This window comes from Syngnathus floridae, chromosome 16, assembly GCF_059516105.1.
Source record: "Syngnathus floridae isolate MCC-2025c chromosome 16, RoL_Sflo_1.0, whole genome shotgun sequence".
NCBI lineage: Eukaryota > Metazoa > Chordata > Actinopteri > Syngnathiformes > Syngnathidae > Syngnathus > Syngnathus floridae.
In genome coordinates this window covers 3,572,666-3,593,878 of record NC_142428.1, presented here as the reverse complement: position 1 = coordinate 3,593,878, position 21,213 = coordinate 3,572,666, and the positions used below count along the sequence as shown (strand labels likewise).

General features: G+C 46.1%; 1 protein-coding gene across 2 annotated transcripts in view; it reads right to left on the bottom strand.

Annotated features, from left to right (window-relative positions):
* Nucleotides 1-640: 640 nt before the first annotated feature.
* Nucleotides 641-21,213, bottom strand: part of lclat1 (lysocardiolipin acyltransferase 1) — a 54,002-nt gene continuing 33,429 nt past the window's right edge. The window contains exons 12-13 of one of the 2 annotated variants that reach the window (XR_015863368.1): nucleotides 13,563-13,709; nucleotides 641-1,607 (exon numbers count right to left, since the gene is read on the bottom strand). The gene's annotated coding sequence lies outside the window, so the exon portion shown is untranslated. The remainder of the gene's footprint in view (nucleotides 1,608-13,562; nucleotides 13,710-21,213) is intronic. The other variant, XR_015863367.1, reaches the window with a different exon arrangement.

The window sequence follows — 21,213 nt, the reverse complement described above, 5'->3', positions numbered from 1 at the left end:
CCTGGATCAAAACCAAAGTGCCGTTACACTCCACAGTCCTCACTTTTCTGCACCGTTTCACTTTTTTCCTTGGCAGAAATTAGAAAAAAAAAAAATCCCACACACGCTAACCTAAACTGTGGACACTCCACCATCTCCACTTTGCTGCAGTGCCCCATATTCAAGCTGCCCTCAGTCTCCTCTTGGATAAAATTTGTACCCAAATCATATAAACACACACCTAACCTTGCTTATCTTTGGACACAGCAGAATTACACTCCATCATCTCCACCTTCCTGCAGCGCCCCCAGTCTCCTCGAGGATAAACCTGTTCTACTCTGGCAACCTTTAGGGGCGTAAAATCTCAGCAGATTAGCTGGGAAATCTAAGAATCAAGTGAAAGGATTTTCACAACGGCAAACATGATTTTCCACGTGTGTGTGTGTTTGTGTGTGTTCAAGCAACCTTGTCCAAGCCCTTTAGTGTTGGTCATGACTCATTTACTCCTGAATCCTTCACCTTTCACCCCTCCTTTGCTGCACTCTCCATGATGTAATGTGTGTTTTTCACCCCCCCTATTCGCTTCCACTAATATCAAGGTGGGGAGGTAATGGATGAAGCTTGCCCCCCCCTGCCCCTCCCCTTCCTGAATGTCTGGTTCCCAGGTGCCAGCCGCTTGTCGGTCCCGCTTCACCCCATAGTAACGACCTCCTCCGGGGCGAGCAGACCCATTGTCATGCAACGTCTGATATCCACCGGAGCCCCAGGTCTGCCTGCCTGCCGACTGGTCACGCACCTTCATGATGTGAGGCGCTATCTTAACTAAATTGAATAATGGACTCTATTGTCTTAAGTGCATGTCTTACTTTGCAAGAGCTGTTTTTTTTTTTTTGCAGTTATTTAAATGAGGCTCTAAAAAGGAGTGTTGACACTAAGTAGAAGCAAAAGTGAGAGTCTCCCTGCTGTCTTCACTGCTTTTTGTTTACTTGAGCATGTTAGTTTGCCTCGACCCCCACCCCCCCATACACACACAGACAAACAGAGGGATGAAGAGAGGGGCAGCGTGACACACACCTCATTAATCTACGTGGCACTTAGCACTCGGCGGCTGTCCGCTTTGTTTATTTTCAGGGCGAAAGTGAGTGATGCTCATTAAAAGGCACAATGTGGAAGTTAATATTTACTAAAAAAAAAAAATGGATGGAATTGCTCAACATGTTCAGCCCTGTCTGGGTTTGACTGTTGTGGGGGATCTTGATTGAAAGAGATCAATACTGATTCTATTTTTGAATTTTGTCAGATTACTGCATGTACTGTTTTGCTCCAAATTAAAACTACACTCTTTACTCCTCCTGCATCATTTCCAAGGAGAGCACTCCGCCCTGAGGACCTCTACACGGAGACCTACATGTGTTCTCGCCCATCTCGGATGATGTTTCACACTGTCAGGCTTGACTTATCTGAGCGAGGTTCCCTGGGAATACAGACACAGTGTTGGAATGTTTGTACAGAATGGCCCAGAGGGGAACGGAGGGGGGACTCCTACGGACGGGCATACTTCACACCAGAGAGGCGGGTTGATGTATTGTTGGAGGCCCACATGTTCCTCAAGTTTGCCACATGTAAATCTGTGAGAGAGAAAAAAAAAAAACCGAGTCGAATTGGTGAAGATTCATACTCACGTAGTCACGTCGTAAGATGTGGTGGAAACGCTCGGGAGTGTGAACAACTTCATTTCTTTGATCGTGTCCTTTGTTGCTTTTTTTCTTTTATAGGACAGCCACTGAAGGATGCCGCGCAAATATCCGTCGCCATTATTCTAATGGATATCAGATGTTAGCGTAAAAAAAATATATATATAAAGAGAACAACCAAGCCAAATGCAGAGATTTAGAATCATTAGCAGTGGTTAGCTTCTGTGTACGCTTGCTAACGTTTTATCCTGTACATATTTTTTTCCCAAACCAACGCTAACCGCTCACGCTAACCCAACAATGACCCTAACCAATAAGTCTACCATAGCCACAAACACCTAAACGGCAAATACAATTAGCATTAAGCTAGCTCTCTTCTTCTCAGTGTTGGTCAATAAATTTCATCTGGGAGCTTGAAGGCTCTTTTTGATGAATTGTTTACGAAACTGCGGCGTATCGTTGCGTGTGTTGAGTCCATTCCATTATCCAAATGGTGGCTAAGAGGGGCCTCATTATATCTTTGTCCCACCTCCGGCGACCGTTTCTATTTGTTTGGAGCCTTCCTAAGCTACGTTTGACCTAATGAGCCCATTATCTGCCAATGATCCACAAAGGCGCTTACCCTCACCTCTCCTTTTGGTTGGACCCCCCCTCCCTTTCCCGTTCTTCTCCACCACTTTCCCTCTCTTTTTCTTTTGTATCTCATAGACATCCTCTCATTTCCGCTGTCTGCCTCCATGAGCGTTTTATGTCGACGTTGGGAACTACTTGGGTCTGCTTTTAACAGCCCAACACCTGCGCACGCTGTTGCCGCTCTTCATCATCACATGACAGGATGCCTTAGCGGTCTTCAGGGGACGACTGAGGGAGATTTGTGAAGACACCTTCAGAAGCTCTACAAAACATGCAACCTGGGAATTAAAACAATGTGTTTGAGCTTCGTTCGGTGAAGTTCATCTTGGGTTTTACCATCTAAACATCTTGTATGGAAAAGTCATCTCCCTTGATATTATGTTTTTGAACACGTTTCTCAAGGTCACATGACCAAACTCAGAAAACAGGTGAGCCGTGATTGGTCGTCGTATGAACCCTGAGCAACTGTGATGTCATAGTACATATAATCGTGAAGAATATTTTTGACTTGACGTCTCCTTTAAATGATGACGTGTCATGTTTAACATGAGCTTGACTGTGATTGGGTCATTCTGAACACAGCCACATAAGAGGGTGTGCACACTTTTGCAATCATAGCAGTTGTCAGCATGCTGGCCATGTTGACTGTTATTCCACCATTTTTGGGGACCTTGTTGCTACAGGCACAGTTGCTTCTCTTTTTTTTTGGTATCATTTCCTACTAAATTATGGTGCGAGCACATTGTTTCGATCAAGAATCCAGCATGAAGAAAGAAAAAAAAAAAAAACACCCGAGTGGATCAGAAGGTTTCTCATGCTGCTTTTCTAATGCCATCCATTTGTTGTCTGCTCACATCGCTCCAGCTTTAGCCCCATGCTAAATTCCTGCACATGGCTCACCCCACCCCTTTTTTTTTCTTCCCCCTTTTGTATTTTTTTCCTGCGCACATTTTTGGCTTCCTGCTAGGCTCTCGCTATCATGCACCAGATCGCTTCAATTCTGTTCCCATCTGAAAATAGATGATTAGAGTCATCGCGGAAGACAAACGCAACTTTTCTGGATGCTCTAAATCTGTTTAGGCACATTTAATAGTGTCAATTATTGAGGGGCCAGACGTAGGACTCGGCCTTTTTCTGTAGTCCTAATAACATTGGCTGCAATGAGAAGCAGATGCTGACCTGCTTGGTCCCTTTGAAAAAAAAAAAAAAAAAAAAAGACATTTGAGTAGCTCTGCTTTTAATTTATGAATCCCCTTGCCCCTCCCCATCCTTCACATCTGGAATTCTTTATAATTAAAACATAAAGCCCGACGTTGTACTTCCACCTGTCAAACGTTGAGAGGATGAACATAGTAATGGGCTGGCGGGAGTGGACGGCCAATAATGGAGTGCAAAAAGGGATTGTTTGTCTTTGTGGCACCGCATAGTTCCAGGATGGACGTCACGTTGGCGTCAGTTTACGGGGATGTAAAAAGTCGTAGAATGAAGTTCTCTAAAAAAATTCCGATTTCATCATTCTGAACTGAGCCGTGCTGTACTTAATAGTCAGGTCAACAATTCCTGGGTTCTTCCATTCTATTCCATTCTCAATCTAACTGGATCAAATATTGATACAGGAGGTCCTGAAAGTGTTTTGGCCGATTTGCGAACAGCGTGTGCCAAGGATGAGACGGTATCCACTCCCTTCAAAGCATCGGCGTCACGTCAGTCGAGAAGAAAAAGCGGAGCGGCTACTCTCAGGGGTGTGATTGAAAGGGTGAGAAGTTAATTTGGCAGCTTTTCCTCCTCGCTTTGCTAATGTTTCCTCTTAGGGCTAAACACCCCCCCCCCCCTCACCCCCCATCCGTTCGGGCCGCCGCTCCTCTCCAAAGTCCATAACGACCCACTTCCACCCACCGCCCACTCCCCCTCCATCCAGTTGCACCCTACCTGCTTCATCAAACAACCACTCCAATCCCCCCCCCCCCTTACATCCTTGTGAAAATCCACCCTCCATCGCCGCATTGCACGCTGACCCGAGACGAAACCTTTTCTCCCCAGGAAACATCCTGCTCCGAAACACTTCGGCTCAAGTGTGTTTTCTCCCGGGACCCTGGGAGGAGCAGGGGGGGCGGCAGGAGGTGTGTGTGTGTCCGAGGTGATGGCGACGCGGTACTTGAGCTAAATGGAGACCATGTTGGTGTATCTTCATGGCCTGTCAATCAGGAGTCCGCTGATGTGTATGGGGTCTCTGCTACAGCTCAGCGGAGGATGAAGGGTCAGGAGGGGGCGGTGGCAACGCTGGGTAATGGGGGGGCCAGGGGCATGTGTTGTGTGTTACGCAGTTAGGGGGGGCCACATGGTGTCCTTGTTCTCTTCACTCAGCACATGAAGGATGACTGGAGAGTGTGATGGTGTGTGAGGCGCGCTGCCGGTTGTAGCAGCGGATTAAGGGAAAGGGGGGGGCGGGGTTGAAACGCATCTAAAAGCCAATTTGATAGACTTTTCTACAAGAGGGCATGGGGGGACCCTCTTCCAAAAGCTTACGTCCCATAATTACTCCACAGGGAGAAATAAAATTTTCTGAATCAGAATCATACCATGCCTATTTTAAGTCCACTTGAGATGTCTACACACTTGCCGAATTCTTTTTTTCGCTTTTGCATTTTCAAAAGTCAACACCCAAAGTACTTTGACCTCCATTACGGGGGGGAAAAAAAACCCCTCAAGAACTGAACCTTATTTTTGGGGCTCATGAGATGTTAGAAAACATTAAGCAGAGCACAAATGATTGACCAGAACCTGCAACACCTTGCAGACTGCATTATTTCAGCACCCCAAAACTGGCAGGTAGACGTACGCCACCCTAACATTAACCAAGGGACCCCTGAAGAATGAGGCAATTTAAGTATCTCAACAATTTTAAAGCACTTAAGAGCATTTACTCAGACATGGAAAATGACTTAGACGCTTTCTGCAGTCAACAGTCGAGCACCAGTAACGGGTCCCCTCCGGTACTGAGGTCGTCATAGTGGGTGGGGTGGTACCGTTGGGTTTTTGCTCTGAGTGACATCACCTTACGAGCTGTAACTCATTTTCCAGCGGCGGGCGGACTAATCAAATATTTTGGCAACGTTCTGGCTCACGGCCAGCACCTTACACATAAGCGAATGACGTCAAGACGTACCTATGGTCCATACAAAACATGATCTCACACTTAAGGAACACACGCTCACAGGGACACATCCTGCACATTTGCGGTGGCCACCGTGCCCGTTGCGTGCCTCGCTAATTTTCTCAACGACATTCCCAGACAATGTCTTCGGACCATGATGTCATCTGATGTGACACGCTAGTCGACACGCGACGTGTGTTGAAATCTTTGTCTGATGCTAACGCTAACTTACAATGTGTCATACTACAGCTGACAATGTGGAGGCATTTAGAAGCAGAGTTAATGGGGACAAGCTATTCATTAGCATTTTAGCTCATAGCAGACATTAGCATCAAAAGATCTGAGGATGATGCCATGTTGCGGTGTAAGAGCGTACAAATTTGTGGCAAAATCTCGCTTCGCTGTGTAAAAGAATCTGGCGGTCAATTTGTGCGAAACAGGCTTCGCTGACAGCGTGTTGACGCGGCTAACAGCGCACGCGGCTAACACAGCACAGAGACAGGCCAGCTCGGTTGGTGACAGTGTACAGCCACTCCCCTGCCTCATTTATCTGCCATGGCGGGAGGACAGAATGCAATTTCCTGCTGTGAGTGTGTGAAGGAAGGCGGGAGGGAGTAGAGGGGGTGCATGGTGCTTTTAAGGGGGTTGGGGGGGTGCAAAAAAGAACTTCAAAGAAAGCTATCAGGAACTTGAGCAGTGCCAGCGCTACGTGCCAACCCGCAGCCGCCCCGCTCACCCTGCGGTGCGCCCAGATGTGACACACACTGCTCGTCTGTGTGCGCGAGGATAAAAATACCTCGTCCATTTAGAGGCGCAAACACCTCCGGCTCGCTCGCGGTGACCATTAGCGCACTTGCGGCATGAGCCGGAGGTCACGGTTTATCAGCGCGCACACGCACGACGACTCGGGTGCTCTGGAGCCAACAGATTTCAATTCTATTGTGAGCATTTCCACCATTTTTGTTTTAAAATAAAGCCCCACTGTGTTTTTTATTGTTTTTATAGTTGCCATGGCGGTCGAGAGTAGACATTTCTCGTGGAGCACAGAGGGCAGCTGGTTAAACAAGTGCAACGAAATAAATGGGCCAACCTCAGTGTGCGCATGTTTGCATCGTGACCGCCGCGACTGGGCCTCCTCACGCAAACCCGACATTCCCAACACAGCTGCACGGACCGGGAAAAAAAAAAAACTCAAGCTGAATAGAATTTGCATCTATTGCCTTACATTCTTTCAAGCTCTTCCCTTCTTGGACTTCTTGGAGTTTCATTTGTTATGGCGACTCATCAAAATTCACCACCATGACGAAGGCAGACTAAAATGGCCACCGAATATTTTTGTCCTGCATCATCCGCTTTCACTCGAGTTTTTGACAGACTGGCCCAAGAACTTTGTCTTTCAGTACCAGCTCTTAGAGGGACAGTTAACCTGCTAGAGGGGTCAGACACCAGGGGTGGGATATCTTATCGCAGCCATCCTAAAATGCCTTGTCGGCAGCCATTCATTGTGCCCCCCCTCTACCCTCAAAATGACAGATAACAGCAGACCACAGCAGGGGTCCCCTTTCCCTGGCCCTTGCTGCACCGTCGTCTCCCTCTAAAGTCCGTCCCGGCCTGGTTTTATTGGTGAGGAGAGGGAAAACAGAAAGCCTCAGTGTGGGAAGCCACTTGTTATCCGAGAGTCTTGGGAATCGACGGCTAGGCAGAGGCTTCACTCAGCGCTCTAATGAAAGCGGGACAATTTGGTCCGCGATTCCTTTCCACAGTGCCAGTACCAGGTACTCCGTCATTTTCACCTGACCCCCCCCTTCCTCCTCCCCGACACCAGAATAGCTTTTTTGTTCCATCCATTTTCTTTAGCGCTTGAGCTCATCAAGGTCGTGATTGAGCTGGATACCACAGACTGACTTTGGGTCAAAGGTGATCAGGATCGGTCACTAGCCAATCACAAGACATATACCGTGGTACAGTTTAGACGGATGTAAAAGTTCAAGATTTACAAGAAAGATCCTTTTATGCGTGTGGTACAAAAGGCAGATTGGTGGTCGTTTTACAAGATCCCACACAGCAGCAAAATCCACTCTATTCAGCGACTCATTACAGACGATTCAAACGATTCACCTTCCCAGAACTCAACAATGGTGGCGATCTCCACTAAGTTCACCTTTGTCTGCCACATAGCTGAGGTTTACCATCCTCCAGGTAAGCGCTTCACCGCCAGAGTAGAGACTACGAAGGCCGCAGGGTAAGACTCGGCCGCCGGGTATCCGGAAGGTGGGGGCCGTTGTCGCAGGGTAAGACTCGGCCGCCGGGCATCCGGGATTGGACACACAGAGGGTTCATCTACCTTTGCGGCGTATACCTGACAGGTCGGGACGATGAGCATTTGGAACCCCGCCCATCCACTTTCACCTGCAGTGTCCCAGGTGAGGGGGAGTCGGGGGGTGGGGTGTTCCCATAGGGCACGAGGGTGGATTGTGTATAGCTCACCTCCGGAGAGAGGTTAAATGAAGCCAGGGCTGTCCGCCGGACAAAGGCCGCAGGTCAGCACATGGGCCTTTGATGGGTTCCTGGCCTCTTCAGACCACAGAAGCAGACTTTTTTGTTTCACCTTGCTCCTCTGTCCCGAGGGCTTGCCGCACCCCCTCCCCGTCCCACCCGACCCTCTTTTTCCTTTTTCCTCTCAATCTGCCCCCGACAATGGAGTCACTTACAAAGCTCTAAGCGCTCGTATGGCTCACCAGTCACCAGACGGGAGAGGTTTCAAAGGCAAAGCGGCGGAGGTTCGAGTCCCCAGCGAGGAGATGGATACCCCGCATGGGCACCAAAACCCCCCGTCCATCTACACCCGGGGGCGTCTAACAAAGACCTGGTGGAAAACAGTCGATGTCTCCTCTCCTTAAACATAACGTTTTGCTTTTTTGGAAAGACTGATTGATAATGTCAGGAAGATAAAGTGTTTGCAGCTCGGTGAAATATAAAGTCAAACATCCATCCTCATTAGGGTCGCGGGTTCCTTTTGGGGGACAGGTGGGGTGGACTCCGGACTTTTTGCAGGGCACAAAAAACATTCACACAACTTTGAGTCTTCAGTAAACATAACTTGCCAGTTTTTAGGATATGGAAGGAAGTACAATTTATGTCTCCAGCCTTAATATTTGAAAAGGTTATTTTTATATGTGGGGCCCCAGTGTAGGGCCACAGGGGCAGGAATGTAAGGGCTGCACCAGGAAGGTGGGGGGTCTCGGCAGAGCTAATGGATTAACGGGCCGGCTTGGCATGCTAATGAAGATTGTCGGTGATGTAATGAGCTTCTAATTAGGTCACCTCTGAGTTTGACCCTCATGTAATGAACGCGGGGAGTGAGAAGAAGAAAAAGACGGAGAAGAGGAGGAAGAGGGCCGCGGGGCCGGTGATAGCAGCCTGACCTACAGGTGTGAACCAGCCCGGGTTGTAAACATGGGTGGACATTCCTCGCATTCCCAACACAGCATCCCCTCCCATTTCTCCCCACAGCCTTCTCCTCCTCTTGCCAGGAACTCGCCTTTTCATGGGCAAAAGATGCGTGCACAAGAACATGAGATCTTTCTAGCTTGACGTCACGCGGATTTCCAGACTTCCGAGTGCCAATTGTTACGGTTGCAACCACTTGTAAATACCCCCTTTTGTCCTGGTCTTGTTGTAGCTCCTAGATGTCTTGTTCCTAACTTGGTCTAATCTCCTCAAAGTCTTGGACTTCCCAACCCCTCAATTTCTTGGTCTTGACAGGGTCTCAACTGGTTGGTCTTGGTCTTAATTCCTTAAAGTCTTGATCTTGTCTTGGTCACAACAACTGAAAACCTGATCTTGGTTTGTTCTCAACTCTTGGTCCTTAAATTGTTAGTCTCAGTTTTTTTGAGTTTTGATTTGAAAGTCCTCGCTTGAGCTCTTTAGGGTGCCCTTGGTGGGACCTCCGAGGACAGGAAGGTTCTGAAACCATAACCCCAAGTAGGAAGTAAGTGGACGTTGTCTTTATCAGTCTTTCCTTGTCGTAGCCTAGACTCATTACGCCCTCCATAAAAGGTCTGGTCTTAATGAGGAGTCTTTTACAGAGGGCCTCCAGGGAATAATCAGACTACAGTAGGAAGTCGTCTGTCTTGATAGCTTGCCCCCCTGTCTCGGCGGTGGTCCCGAATGCATCGCTCACGCTTCTAAACACTGACTCACTTTTCACGGTCTTTCTCGAATGTCGTAGTATACGGTATATCTGCATACTGTATACCAATGAAGGATAAAGGGAAGCTCTTGCGGCCACTGTCAGGCCCTCACGGGTATTTAATTGCCTCCTTCCTTGCTCCCCCTTTCAGCCCAGCCGGCTGCAGACGTTTTACGAGGGCCGGGCCCCGGACCCACCGGCTGCCGCTCGGCCCTTTTTGCTTCAATCTCTTCCCAATCATTTCTCTTTCTGTCTCCCAAGCATGCAGGATGTGTAGCAGCAGATGGAAGACGTGATAAGCCTCAGAAGCCCGTACTGTCAGTAAAGTTGGCCAACAAACAATTCAGAAACACAACAAAGTGTTGTTTTACTCTCTACGATTACGATACGATTATTTAGACGGAATCCTCATATTTTATCTCAACTTTTAAGCGGGTAATGAAGATTCATGTAAAGTGTTACTTTTGCTGATTAAAAGCATATTCGTCAGCGTCGTGGGGTCGAGAAAGATTATCCCCGGAGCACGTGTTTACCGTTGAGGTCAAAGAGCGTGCCGTGTTTACATGGGCGGCTTTGGGACAGACATGTTTACCGGTGGAAATACCGCCGGAGGCAAGTGGGACTTTAATCTAATTACTTTTGTTCCCGCTTCTCCCGCTGTCTCCTCGTTCAGCCGATTCAAAACAAATGCTAACTAACGTCACTGGGCGGATGTCACGTCCTGCCCAAAAGTCATTCCAGAAGATCTGGGCTATCAAGATATGGTGCCGTATCACACATCGTGTCTCGATTAGACGCTACTGTTCGAGATGGGGAACTTAAATTATAGTAGAATTGCCATTGACGACTATAGATGCTAAAACCCTTAGTTTTTTTTTAACTAGCTTCACTGGACATAAAGAAAATGTTGTTTAAGGTTATCCCCCAAAAATGTAAAGATAAAGACCTCGCCCAATCTGCAATTAAGTAACACGGGTGCAGCTGCGTCATGTAACGTTGGGTCCACTGGAGCGTTTCACTTTTTGGCAACACATCCAAAGAGAAGGGAGATGGCAAAACTGAACGATAGCCGCGAGAAAAAAACACCATCCGCTCTGCTTTTACTTTGCCGGGATTTATCAGGACGGGTGTCAGATCAGACGACTCGCCCGCATCGACAGACTCCAGACGGAAGGTTGGAAGGGGTGAAGGGAAAGTGCTTTTTGTGAAATTCAAGTTAGCCGAGAGGTGGAAGGTCGGGTCTAAAGGTGGCGGCCTTGGCCCGGGGTACGGGGGCTGTTACCGGTGAGGTCCATGGACAGGACACGAGGGAGATCTCACATCCCTGTTGGGGTTGGGGTTTTCAAACATCTAACCCCCGTAATTTGAACCAAACTGATCCAGCTCCATGTAAATAAAATCTTTGGCATGAAGTACCACAAATCCAAAAATACCCTTACTAATTTTTTTGGTCCGTTTTACGTCTTCCCTTCCATCATTTCACCGCGCCTTTGCTTTCGTGACTCAGGGAGATAGGTGCGTTATCATTACAAGTACCGAGGCGCGCTCTGTTGTCAACAGGATGGTGATGATTAACGTGCCTTCTCCTCGCTCCAGCTTCAGCCTTTGCACCTTCTCCTTATTTCATTGAACAATTGAAATCATTTCATCTTCAAAAATTGGCTGCACTTAGAGTACTCAAGCCGGAATGTCATCCAAATCAATGTGTCCATCCGTCTTCTCTCTCTCACATGTTTGAGCTTCAGCTCCCGATGGGTTAGGCAGCAGCGCTCGAGCCGCCCTTCCAGAGTAAACATGTAATCATGGCGGAGGACAGCTATCATTAGACGTGGGATAGGAAAAGGAGGCTAGCTTGGCAGATGCACGGCAGACAGAGAAAGAAAAAAAAATGGCTTGAAATTTGCTTCAAGTCTGCTTGAGCTGGATTTCAATGACGCGTCTTTCGTAAGACCCAGTGGGTGGCTTTCCCTAAAAGCCTGTTCTTTAATCCACAGAGATACCCCCCCCCCCCCTTCCCCATTAAAACCGCATTCGTCACTGTCAAGAGCCGAAACATCGCTATCTGTTTTTCTTTGCATTAACCTGACTCACTTTGAAAGCAGCCAAGCCTTCTTCTTCTTCTTCTCGGCCTTTTATGTCAAAGTTGCCTTCTAATTTGCTCCCGTCTCAGACTATCTTGAAAGGGGGGCGGGGCCCAGCGATGACATCACACTATATCGGCAAATTAAACACACAGGCCATTCTCCATTACAGCTCTTTGCGAAGTTTATAAGCATCAGGATTTTTTTCCGGTTTGGATCTTTTTTTTTGGGATGCAAGACCCAAGATGTTGCAGAGTCTTGTATATTTGGACATGTTTGGTTGTAAACTACTCACTGGGATTCTCCTTCCCCAATTTCCTGAAGTGGAGCAAATAAATAAACACACGCTGTCGCTTGGCGAAACTCTCCCACCCTTTCTTATCCGGCTCAGGCGCACGGATCCTCCTTTTAGCCACGGACGCGCTCAAGCATCCGGGCTCGCCTCTCTAGTGTCGGCGTAATGGCAGAAAGGACGATAAAGGTCCGGGGATAGCTTGGTCTTTATCTGCTCTGCTGAAAGTCAACCATTGACACCATGCACTTTAGAGGATGTGTCACTCAGGATGGTCGACCCTTCATCTTTGACAGCTGGATGTGATTTCTCTGAAATCCAGTTTCAGAATTCTTCTCGTAAAATAGGATAGAAATTACATTTCATTGGGATAATCCCGAAGCTTCCCACCGTCTGTAAGTGACAGGAAGTAGCGAGCGTGAATTCCTGCCTGACAGGGATGTGAGTGAAATCAGGAGGGCAGCGCTTATCTGCTGCGTCCAACCGGACTCACTTCAAGCTGACAATGACCCCCCCCCCCTCCATCTGTGCTCCTTATCCGTCGAGAGCGCTGCTGCAGCTTTTTTGTCCGCATTGTATGGTCTGTTTCATTCTTTCGACGACGCCTGCTGCACCGGTAGCAACGTCGAAAAAATTGGGGGTGGACAAAAGGGGGCTAGGTGGTTTCCGCTTTGCAATTTTGATCGCTGACAAGCAAAGTTTGGTCATCTTAGCAACGATAGCCAACGAGAAGCCATTCTCATCGTCAACACGGTGGCACTGGATTGTTTGGATGAAGGACGGCGGGACAATGGAGCAGCGGGCGGGATTGGGCGTGGTCGGGGTCCTCCCTGCAGTTCTCTACAGAAGTAATGACGGCCTAAGTGCCAACAGCAGGTGTCTTCCATTCAAGGCAGGCCAGGTTAATAAAGTTTAGCCCCAGCGCCCCGCCACCGCCACCACACACACAGGTCAATAAACAAGTGCTTGTTCACACACTCAAGCTAATTTCTCCTCCTGTGAGAGGTTCAGGTTCTTAAAAAAGTCAGTTTGTTCAGAACTTTTGCAACATTATAGTTTTTTAGGTTGCTGTGACTTAGAAAGGGCAAAAAAAAGTGCACTTGGCAAAATGTCTAGTTGAAGTCAAATTGGATTTTAGATTTGGTTTTTGCTAGAATTGGTTTTATAGGTCCCACAAAAAACATCAACAAAAAACAATTGATTTTTTTAGTAGGTCAAAGTTTTCGTAAAATTATTCAAGGGAGTGCCAATGGCCCTCGAGGTCCTACAAATCTTCCACGCCCCATTCTAGGGGTTTTGGACTCACCCAAAAAATATCACACAATATGTCACATTTTATCCATTTTTTTTGTCAGGTCTTGAGTCAAAATCCCAATTTTGTTAACATGAGCTTCTCTTTCATCTCTAATGTTTCCATGTACTCGCATGCCTAAAACTGTAGCCCGGCCACTCCAAACCAAGATCAAGTGATGCGGTTCCATTAGAGGAGACACATGTGGTAAGTTTCAAAATAAAATGGCAAGCCACAGTTACTCACGATCTTAAGAGCTTTGCCATGTCAATCCAGATGTGGGACGAGTCGTGCGGGCATGTGCGAGGGCTTGTCGTTACAGATTCTGTCGTACGTTGGTCCCTCTTATGCATGTCGTCAGGATCGGACCACCTCATCGTTGTACTCTTGAACCTTGGGAATGTAAATACAGTTTTAGAAACGGTATTTTTGAATTACTTTTGATAGTGAGATATTCAATCAAATAAAATCCGGCGGTGTCACGTTGGCGCCAACTGCCCTGAAACGATTTTCTGAATGGCGCTTCCCATCGAGCGTCCGGGTTCGTTCACAAACACGGAAACTTGGATCCGACCGTAGAATGGCATCACGATACGTGACAGATTGCCATAACGACGAGCGTGGCCAATGTGCTGCGGAAGCTTAAAATAAGATATGACAGCTTCCACATCAGAGGACGATCTGGGGTTTTTCCCAAAACCACACCACGAAACTCCCTGTTGTTCAAAGTTCCGATGCGAAAGGCAGGCGGCGGCTTGAAGTCGACGGAGTGAAGTGGTGAGTAGGTCAGCTAAGCCGACTCGCGTTCATGTGGCGGCAAAGTTCACGTCCCGTCCAGCCCTGCAATTATCTCGATATTTCCTTAACCTTGACCGAGAACTTTGGTGGCCAAGCCCATATCTGCGTGTGTGAGTGACTCCATAGACTACGAATATTGAAGACGGATTTTTTACAGATTAATGGTGCATGGGTGGCTTCTGTTGTGGAAAACTTTCAAAATGTCTTTCTATCAATGCCAAGTACTGAGGATAGCCTTGAGGGATAATGGCCAAGAAGCTATTGTTTTGAAATTGTAATGTTGGACGTCAACCATAACTCGTTCACTGCTATTGACGGCTAAAGCTAATAGCTAATCTAACATACACTTGAGGGACAATTTTAGTAATTTTTTCAGTTTCTCGGGTACCACTACAATATTTCTGAAGGTACGATCTAACACTACCAGAAAGAAGAGTCCAGTCTGTAGCTAACATCTCCAACCAAGCGCCTTATAGGGACAATTTTTAAAGAGGTTTTTTTTTCAAAAGGTTAGCTACAGTAAGTAGCTAAAGAATACGTCTTAGCTCCAGTGACAAGGCATTGTACCCGTAAAGGCTGAACTTTTTGTTCCATTCCCTTGATAGGAGCTGAGGATATTGAGGCCTAATGGGAACAATATGGCTGGTAATGAGAGACATGATGGAGGAGTTGACATGGATTACCAACATTCCTCTTGATGGGTTTTATGGAAGAGGGAATGGGGGAGAAAAAAGGAAAAAAGAATAGAGCTCCCTGGTTTATTTGATTTGAGAGGTTGTGGTCGTCCAGATGCAGGTTTCATCAGGGCTAAATATTTCCACCCTGTGGAAGAAAAAAAAGCCAGAACGAAAACACAAGCCAGATTGTGGACGATTGTGGGTATTTGTTTACATGACGGTCTTTGTGTGTGTGCACGTTGTCCCTTGTAAATAAATACCAATCCTAGCCACGTTGCATGTCATAGCAGGTGCTTCTGGAACAGTTGCGCAAGACTACGGTTAAAGATTTATTTTTTTACATGATGGCAAAAACAAAAAAGGTCACTGCCAATCAATATGCGGACTAACCGCTAACCGCATTTTTGGCACAGCTGTTTGAGAAGGCCATTTAGCGAGCGTTAATGTTACGCAAAGCTGCTAGCCGCTTTCACTATCAAGTGTTTAGGGCTGCTTTGGACATCTATTACTACTTATTAGTTTGCTTGAAATGTGTGGCTTGTCATGCCATTTGAAGTGTGAATCAGTGAAAAGCCACAAAAAAAATCCATTTGATTGTGCCAAATTGCAGAATTTGGAATTCAACTTGAGCACACGTCATTGATCGCCAAGCTAGCAAGCTAGGCTAAAAGACTCGATTTAACAACAAATAAAGCTCAGCTGTTCAAGTAGGCTTTTCCTGACATTTATTTTTCGATCATTATATATAAAACATATAGTAAACTTATATTCTTACATAATATTTAACTAACCCACATAGAAGGTTGCATCTGCAGCCTCGCAGAAGAACCACCTGCTTATTTATGATTAGGGAGTGCCTTGAGAATAACTACATTTATAAACTTCAGTAAATACTTTGATGCTCAGTAAAACCCTTGTGGTAATAGCTGCCATGTTTTCCCAAGCTCATCACCTTCATGCTTTATCTTGCCCTTTTCTTCCATCACCCCCCCTCCTTCCATGTTCTTCCTGCCCCACGGAGGCCGAGCCAGAGCACCTGCAAATGCTCACTTTGAAAGATGTTGCAGGCTCAAGAATGTGTGCCGTAAACACACCAGAGTTCTATTTATAATAAATCAGCTTTATGGGCCTCTGATGGAGGTGATATCAGTGAAATTTATGCCGGGAGACCTCGCCGTCCTGAGTGGAACAGCTGCGAGATAGCACTACAAAACGCCCCCCCCCCCCCCAAAAAAAAAAAAACCCACATAGCACCATGACCACCCCCCAATCCTTCCCATTTTATTCCCACAAATGATCGTCAAGCTACAGTTCGCTTGATTTAAAAAAATAAATAAAAATGCAGAAATAGATTAGAACACCATATGCTGTCATCATTTAAAAATTTTAATAAATTAAATTATCTCAGGGGAAAATATCTCCCCCAATTACACAGTATTTATTTATTTATTTATTTAATTAATTTATTTATTTTCCCATGTATCTTTTATTTGTTTATTCAATTCTATTCTATCGGATTAAATTAACTATTCGGGTATCATTCTCATGGAGGTGCATACCTAACAACCCGCCCCCCCCCTTTGCAAGCCCACTACCCCTGATTCCCGTCATTCTCTGATGAAAGGTGACCACCCGCCGTTATTTGGTTTTCAGCAGATGCAGCCAATATTAACAACGGCTGCTCGCGCCGCGCTCTTCCTCCCGAGCGGCTAAAAGCACTGACGAGTCAAGCGTAATGGAGCCCCGAAAATAAAGCGAGTAAACAGCGAAATGGCTGCCGGCTGATGTCATGCTTGTTCTGCGGAGGAGGTGAAGCAGCTTCTGTACGTGTTTGTTGTCATTTTGCTCCGCCATCTCCAGCTGAACTAGCAGCTGGCAATTGAGTTGGATTACCTAAGAAGGTAAAGCGTTGGAGTTACAAACATGGAGATGGTTTGAGTGAAGTTTCTTTGGGGAGAACCTATTGGGCGGAATTTCTTAAATCATTATTGAAGTCCAGCAATTCAATTTAAGAGCTTGTTCGTGGGATTTTAAATTTGGACCTCCCTCATCCCATACTAGAAAATAAAAATTTGAATGACGTTCCTAAGAGACTTTCATTGTTTTGTTGGTGGAGGTAATGATGACACAATCTATGCACATAAACTCAATTCCATTCCCTATTTTACAGTTTTCATAAACCACTGGGTTGCCCTCGATGTTATTCCCCGCTCTGACTCCCCTGCGGATCGCGAGGCTCCCTGAGGGTGGGGCACGAGGTACTTGAGGGCAAACAGGCAGAGCGAGGAAACACATTTTGGCAGCCGACCTTATGCCAACCGGCGGCATGTTTGAGAGGTCGCCATGGCGACATAAAACGGCCTCGGAGGTCCTCATGATGGAAGATGTTAGGGGGAGGGAGGTGAAGTCATAATGGCCATTTTTTTGTTCACGAGATATAATTTTCCCTCAAGATGATATCCTGAATAAAACACGCTAACGATCACTTTGACTTATATTCTTTTGTCGGAAATCCAAAATACCCATTGTTAGTGGTACCATTCGCTCGGCTTAACCCCAGCCAGAAGCCTCCGGGGTTTTAACTTACGAGCAGGAATACACACAATCAGCCTTAAAGCCCTTTTTCGGAATTGTTTGCTTATTTATTCGTTTCGCTGTCAGCGGAAAATTTGTGTCATGTCACAAATGGATCCCCCAGGGGGGCTGCACCGGTGAGCAGAGGGAAATGTGGCTCTAGTTAGCCAGATCTGTTTCCAGTCCCCTTTGGACCAGAAAAGTCCAGCTGCCATGGATTTTTGCATAGCGGATGGATTTGGTAGCACTCATAACATGACTCGGCACTTATACAAGTTGGCCGAAATCCGCTACGATGAATTTCTTGTTGTTGTTGCTAGCTAATGAGCTAATAATCTGAATCTGTCAAAGTTGGATTGTGAATTTCTCATCTTTGCCAGATTACTCTGACCGTGGCTTCGATGCCAACCGTTGAACTAAGGCAATTACAAGACGCTCAGGTTCTTCCCATCATTAATGATCCAATCCAGGGTGGAACCCGGGGGCGGCAACCGCTTAATCATTTTTCCATGTAAAAACCAGGGCTACGCGACGGAGCAGAGACTGATCTTTAAAAGTTGGGTGACAGCATTCCTGGATCTCTGAGGGGTGGGTTAATCAGGTGTCTGCTGCCAAATTCCCGGGAAACGGCCCACGGGGTGTTAAATCCCAGAATGTGCCTTGAAGGATTACGTCAGGAGTGAATCATTGCTTTTACACCTTGCTGTCTTTATAGTTTATTAAGAAGAGACGCACAGATTATAGTAAACTGGGCGGACAAAGCTAATTGTCAAGCTCCTTTAGATCACATACAGTTGTTTAGTATCTTTTAATATATTTAGTATATTTTCTACAATGTCAAAAGTTTTATATAATAGCCAGAATCTATTGATAATCCCACTACCATTGATAGCCTGTTTTAACTTTATTAGAGTCTATGCTAACATGGTGCGACTGCCTGCTAGCATTGCTGACCAAACTGCTAATTATGCTAGCTTCTATACTGCGCGTTACTAGCCTTCACGCTAACATGGTGAAATTACTGCATATGCTAACTTTGTGCTAAAACGGCAAGCCTGCATGCTAACTTGCCAACTGTTGATTTTGATCACCTGTTTGCTAACATTAATTTCTATGCTAAATTCGCCGTGTTACCTTCACTTGCCTTCAGCTAATATGGAGAGTCTCCCTGCTAACTTCAAAAGTCATAGGCCATCACTAAGCATTTGAGTTTAGTCTCCTTTCAAACGCACTCCCCCTCCTCACTCCCCCTTTTGCCCACACAAGGGATGTTAGCATATTCTGACTGCTTGGAATTCCTGGCCTGCCGTCTCGCGAGCGCACACTGCGTTTTAAAACTTGTTGGGCCCTTTCAAGTTTTTATTTGAAAGTATGTAATTGCATTCTTGGCGGAATAACAGGTCTCGAGAGTGATTTACTCACCGTATTAAATGTCACGTTTGAAAAAAAAAGACAGTACTGTCGACACTCGGAGTGCGTTTAAGAGTGGCGTTGATAATCCACTGAAATGCCGCAACAGCTCCGGGAGGGCGATAGTAATGTTATACGCGGTTGGTGTGTTGAGAATTACAATCGATGATCTGTCGTGTCAAAATGTGTTGATGTCTCACTTTGCACTTGATGATTTACAGAGTCGGAACTTTTGAACGTTTTTCCTTCACGGGGTTATTTAAGGTTGTCAAGCGGTCCCGCGAGTCAGACATACATCTAGTTTGTGTATTTTTTTGTGTACTCTCATATTCCGGAGCAAAAGCATGATTGGTAAATTGAAGAAGTGGAATTATCAAAACATGTTTATGTGAATGAGCTAATCTTATTTACTGAGATTTTTTACGATTTTTTTTGCATAAATAATGCAATCACGTTGCCATGTTAGCTAAGACAGTGTAGCTTGTCAGCAACAATATTAATTAGCATGGAAAACGATATATGGTGACCTACATCGGTGCAGTGCCTTCCTCAGATGAAGGCATTATCTACAAGTGCCAATGCATGGCGATAAAAAAGCGTTTTAATCCATTAACAACGTATCGTCCCACCCTTCGGCCCACTTGGGCTGCATCTGGCTAATGTTGAAACGAGAGGAAGACCTAAAAAAAGGACCCCCGCACGACTAGCAGCACCTCACGGCACACTCACTTGACCAACGCCTGCTGATAATATCTGGCAGGGAGCATAAGAAGCCCATGGAAAGACATTAAAGCGGCATCACTCTTCGCTCCAGCTAAGTGTATTACATTTAATGACAGCAGGGGGAGCCCATGAGCAAAAAAACCGAACTCTTCCTTACTGTTGCTTTAAAAACAAACCCCAAGTTTGAGTATAAATATTCTTTGTGGCCAGAAGGTTGCCGTGTTTATCCAAACTGGGAAACGCGCTTACAAGAGATGGTCCGGAAAAGGTTTTAAAGTATCTTGTGGTCCTGCTCTCTCTGGGAGGGAGAGGCGAAGGAGGGGGCACGAACCGTGAGTTTCAACACAGCTTTTCCCCTGGAAAGCACATCCATCCCTCTCCATTTTCCCTCTGTTTACTTCCAGTCTCTCGAGTTTACATGCCAATTCCATTACAGGGATTAAAATAGTTTGTCCGATCCGTCCGTAAACTTTTCGTGTCCTTTTTGCCCTGAGCGTAATTTAGATGTCGCGGAGGATGGATTACGGGACGATTCGTAGAAATCAGAGCGGTACAGGGGCGGGTTTTCCATCTCTCCAGCACACCTTTGACTTTAAGATTCAGGTGAGTGGATTAGTAATGGTCGCGTGGGAGGTGAAGTCACCTGATTCAAAACAAAACACAGAACGCGCCTGAACCAGAATGTAAAAATGTATTTTCAAAATCGTGCAGGTCGGAATGACATTTTTACCCCCTCAGGTGTTCTTCATTTATCCGTCATTAAAATATACAATCTATATTAAGCTAACTCTTGTCTTTATCAGTATGAAAGATCTATCTCCAGTTTGATGAGGGCAAGCTGCAACAATTCCGACATGCCAGCATTTACTTATCAGGCCCGAACAAATAGCTCCGTGGCTTTTATGCGACATCTTATCAGGCTTGCTCTGAAAGTTGTCCCGATGCGGTGACGTCACATCTGATTCATCCCAAGAAGAATCGGCGGCGCCCTCTGCTTTGTGTTACAATAACAAGACTTGATTACGTCTCATTGTTTGCTCGTACGTGTCAGCAACGTGTTAAATTGCCTTCTCTTCCGTCAAAACATTTGGGCCCAAACATTTATAACATCTCTCATTTCTGACATCGGCCAGAGCGAGTGTTGGATTATTTCACAAGTTTCATCTGCTTTTAATTCCGCTTGCAATATGAAATCACGCAGGGAGCGTGACGAAAGATAAAACTGAGACTTGGGCGGGGGAAGCTGAATATGAGGGAAATGGACTCTGAGGTGTGTTGGGGTGCTACGATCGCCCCAAGTTATGACTTGAAACTGGAAAAACGAAAACAAGGTGTGGATCGCTAAAACAAAAAAAAGACTTGGAAGACATTTGGGAGAATCTCTGCCATGTGGTGTCGTCATGCAGAAGGCATGCGTCTTAAGGTGAAGCGCCCTGAGTCACAAAGAACATCCCCAAAGTGGAGAGCATGCCAATTATGGCAAAGGTACTCACATTATTTACCTAGGTAGAAGTACAGATACTTGTTTAAAGAAATACTGTGGTAAAAAAAAAATCACCAGCACTAAGTGCTGTACAACTGCCCCTCCTAGCTTAATGCTACTTAGCTTCCATGTTACATTGCTTTTTCTTCTCTAAGCACAAAACTGAACAACATGTAGACAGGGCAGATAATTATCAGTCATAAATTCTTTATCTCTGCGTAGACAACTGATA